Source organism: Clupea harengus, chromosome 24 (assembly GCF_900700415.2).
Source record: "Clupea harengus chromosome 24, Ch_v2.0.2, whole genome shotgun sequence".
Taxonomy (NCBI): domain Eukaryota; kingdom Metazoa; phylum Chordata; class Actinopteri; order Clupeiformes; family Clupeidae; genus Clupea; species Clupea harengus.
The window spans coordinates 19438518-19443517 of NC_045175.1; positions in this window are offsets into that span (position 1 = coordinate 19438518).

The window sequence follows — 5000 nt, forward strand, 5'->3', positions numbered from 1 at the left end:
GTGTGCGCATGTGTGCATATGTGTATATGTGTGTGTGTGTGTGTGTGTGGGTGCGCATGTGTGTGTGTGTGTGTGTGTGTGTGTGTGTGTGTGTGTGTGTATGTATGCCTCCGCCAGGGTAAGCTGACCACTTCACGAGGGCAAGGACTTTGACAAACACGACTGCCACTTTTTGCGAGTGGGCAACATGAACTTCCTCAAAGTGCCCAGTCAACATGCTGTTGGCAACAGTTGGCATCTAAGCAACCAAATTTGGGCTTTAGTGTGAATGGCCAGAAACAATCAAATATGAGTTTGTATGAATAATGATGTTTATAAAATCACTTGGGGTATCACCTACTGTAGGTCTTATCTGTTGTCTATATTTGACCTAGAAATGTAGTGTTTACTTGTGGTTAGGTCTTGTTAGCAAGAGCTATAATATTAGTATTTAAGGTAAATCTGTATGTGTTGGGCCACACACATATTTATGCAGGAAGACGTGTTGAGTGGGTGAGTGAGTGAGTGATTGAGTGAGTGAGTGAGTGAGTGTGACAGAGAGAGAGTGTGTGTGTGTGTATGAGAGTGTGACAGTGAGTGAGTGGGTGTGTGTGTGTGACAGAGAGAGAGACAGAGAGTGTGTGTGAGTGTGAGTGTGTGTGTGTGTGTGTGTGTGTGTGTGTGTGTGTGTGTGTGTGTGTGTGTGTGTGTGTGTGTGTGTGTTATTCATGTTTATAAAATCTCTTGGGTTATCGCCTACTGTATATTAGTATTTAAGGTAAATCTGTATGTGTTGGGCCACACACATATTTATGCAGGAAGACGTGTCAACAGACTGATGGTGTGTGTGATTGAGTGAGTGAGTGAGTGAGTGAGTGAGTGAGTGAGTGAGTGAGTGTATTTGGGTAGTGTGTGTGTGTGAGTGTGTGTGTGTGTGTGTGTGTGTGTGTGTGTGTGTGTGTGTGTGTGTGTGTGTGTGCGTGCGAGTCAGTGTGTGTGTGTGTGTGTGTTTGGGTTGTTTGTGTGCATGTGTGTGTGCATGTGTGTGTGCTTGTGCGTGTGAGTGTGCATGAGCTTGTGCGTGTGCGTGTGCGTGTGTGTGTGAGCACTGAGGTCATTGCCAGACACATCACTGCCTAAGACTGGCAGCTCCTCACCGCCCGGCACCAGGTGGGGATAGGGGACTAGTGTTGGGTGTAAGGCAATACAAAGTCATTTGATTACAGGCATCTCGTTGCATTGACAGTAATGTGCATAATGCAGTGCATTTTTTATATTTGTGTCTGTCTGACTTCTGCAGAAAATATGCAATTACTAAGTCCAGCTAGCTACATAAATAAATTATATAAAATAATGAATATGCTTCTTACTGTCTACTGTACTTACTGAACGTCTTACTTAACAACTCGCTCACTCTCTTTTTCTCCCTTCATCCCTTTTTCTTCCTGGCTTACCTCATCCTTCCATCCATCCATCCCTCCATCCATCCATCCATCCTTCCATCCTTCCACCCATCCACCCATTCATCCCTCCATCCATCCCTCCATCCCCCCATCTATCCCTCCATCCCTCCATCCCTCCATCCATCCATCCCTCTATCCCTCCATCCCTCCATCCCTCCATCCCCCATCTATCCCTCCATCCCTCCATCCCTCCATAGTCGTAGTTGCTCTTTTATGTCACCGGGCAGGAAGGGTTCGCCACCCTCAACCTGGGCCGCTTCCTGCGTCGTTTTGATGAGGTCCAGTACTGGGTTGCCGCGGAGATGTGCCTGTGCACCAACCTGGCCAAGAGGGCGGCGCTACTCACCAATTTCAGAGATGGGCCCCCCAGGGAAGATGGTGTACACCCCACTGGGCTTGGACGCGTCATGGGAGTGGATCGCAGAACAGTCCAGAGGAAGTTGCAAACACAAACAAGTTGGAAGGAGAGAGAGTAGGACTAGCAGGACCTGAGAACAGAAGCAAACACACACACACACACACTCATACTCACGCTCACGCTCACGCTCACACTCACACTCACACTCACACTCACACTCAAATGCAGGGACAAATACATGCACAAACAAACCCAAAAAAAAGTGTAAAAAATTCTAGTGTGTGTAGTGTGTGCACAGGCTCACCTCACCTCCCATATTTGGTCATACAGGGGGATAGTTTACAGGAGCGTTGGCATGTCTTATGTCTATCAGTGCAATTCAATCTGCTAATCTATCTCTGTCTCTAATGCAATTACTTCAAATGGTACAATCTGCTAATTTATATCTGTCTCTAATGCTTTTCTTAAAATGATACATGAGTAACATGTTTTTAACATATTTAGCTGAAACAGCAAACACCTACCATGATGCCGTATAACTTAGAACCGTAGAACACCCCCACAACCCAACACACACACACACATACATAGACACTAAAGAAAAAGTGTAATCCAAAAAAATGAGGGCTTAATATCAATCTCAATCCATCATGCTTTAATCAAACAAAAGTTTTGAAAGAGTTTATTGATTTATTTTCACGTGGTGCAGCCTGGCGCACAGAACTACAGAGTACATATCCTGTATGGTCACATGGTGCAGCCTGGCACACAGAACTACATAGTGCATTATGTCCTGTATGGTTACTGGTGATGGCTGGTGTAGGCTGGTGTATTTACTGTCTTTCACATGACCATATACCACCAACATGAATTTGAAGATCATACCTATCCAAGTTGCCTATAAAACATTCCTCAAAAAGTGTCAAATTGTTGCATAGTGGTATTGTGTGAACTCTCTCTCTCTCTCTAAGTACTCTCTTTGGACTCTATGTTTACTCTCAAAGGGTCTCTTATCTTAGTGTGGCTTAATTATTGTTGTTGAATTATAAATTTATTTGGATTAAACCGCCTGGCAAATACACCAGTGTTAATGTGATCAACACTATAGTTGAACTGTAACATGCCCAAAATATGAAGTGTAAAATCTGACATAAAATTCAGACAGATGACACAAAGAGGACTGGATTGGCAACAGGCCTAATTAAGTAAACTTAGTCATTTTCATGGAGTAAATATGTGAAATAAGACACAGAGGCTGAATTTAGGACGTTACAGAAGCCAGCACTTCAAAATGTATTACATTTAAAAAAAAATATATATTTTTAAATCCTATATATACAGTATGTATTGTATGTGTCAAGCTGTAGGTTTTATGTGACCCCTATTTGACCCCTACACCTGTATTATGTTTTACAGCATTACCCATGTAAGTAACACACAAGTGCTGAGGAGGTAGAGAAACCCACAGATGATGAAGGTCATGATACTGTTGGCATTCTTCTCCATGAAGCCTGCGTCCTTCCCCACGGTCACGTTCACCTCTGCTGGCAACAGCCTCAGCCTGGTCGGCCTCTTCATGGGGAAGAGGAATCGGGTAAACCGGCACCGCTGCGCACGGGACTCCGGTGTAGGTGAAAATCTCCGAACCATCCCGGGGCGTCCAGAAACCTCACACTCCGTCCACCCAGCCGCCACGGGATGAAAGATTGCCACAGCTGCACGCGCACAACGCGGGGTCTCCTGGTCAAGTGCAGAGGGGTCACGGATGTCAACGCGGTCAGGGCATGGTACGCCCCACCTGAGCAATGAAAAGGAATAAGGGTTACTCAGAATCATAAGAACAGCCGAATACAAAATGGCTATTTGAAAGTCATTTTACCGGATGGTTTTTTTTAAAAGAATGGAATATTAGTTATTTCAGATGAAGAGAGGAGATTTTTGGTGTGTCTAGCTCTTGTGCAGTATCTGAGATCTAGAACTTCATGTAAAGGTCTTCCACTTTGACCCACCGACTGCACACCCCTCCTGCCTACCTGATCTCTGGATCGCCCAGATGCCGTACTCTAGGCATACTGGATATATGCCGTGGATGAAGGTGCGGGTCATCAGTCCCAGCATCCACTCTGCATTCTCATCGCCCACGTCGACGTCCCAGGAGTGCAAGCTGTCGTCGGCGATGCCCTCTGACCCCGGCACCAGGCAGAGGCAGCCTTCGATGTTGCTAATACTGGTCAGGTCATCCGAAAGAGACAGGCAGCAAAGGGCTGCGTTTGGGTCCAGGGTCACAGGGTCTGGAGAACAGAGGTGGGGATCCATTGAGTTAGATGAGGAGAGTGAGAAACTCAAGAGTTGAATTACATACAAGAGAGAAAAGGATGGAAGGTGTGAGAGAGAGAGAGAGAAAGAGAGAATGTGTGTGTGTGTATGTGTGTGTTGTGAGTGTTTTTGTGAGGGTGACTGTGTGTGTGTGTGTGTGTGAGAGAGAGTGTGAGAAAGTGTGTGTGTGTATGTGTGTGTGTGTGTGTGTCTGTGTGTGTGTGTGTGTGTGTCTGTGTGTGTGTGTACCAAATACAGAGAAAGAGGCATCACCATGGTTGGGGACTATCTACATACATATAATGGAGTTAAGTAATTAAATTGCAAAACAAATGCAATTGTAATTCATTAGAGTTCTATTCTTTTTCGATATAAGCTTTATATGTAGAATATGACATTCACTTACATCTTTTCGCCACCTAGGTATGCTCCATTCATATTTTGAGTGTTGTATTTGATTGGTTCTCTTGTTTGAATCTGCACTGCTTCTTGTTTTTGATTGGTTCATTCATTTGGCAGTACGTGCTCATATTTTGAGTGTTGTATTTGATTGGTTCTCTTGTTTTAATCTGCACTGCTTCTCATTTGCCAATGAAAAAGTAATAAAATATAATAAGTTCCTTTTGTGTTTTGTCAGAACAAAAAACAAATCACACATGTGACTCGATACAGGTGTGGTAGGCTGTAACTGGCTGAGCAGGAATGTATTGTACTTAAATTCCCTTAAGGTTACACCTACGGAGGAGTTGAATTCCTTTAAGGTTATAGCATATTAACCTATGAATGAGTGTCAAGTGCTTGCAATGCTTCACCTTGCGCTTCTTTACAGCTTTCTGCACACTCAGCACACGATGGCCCCTGTGTTCGCCCTGCTTACACTTGGA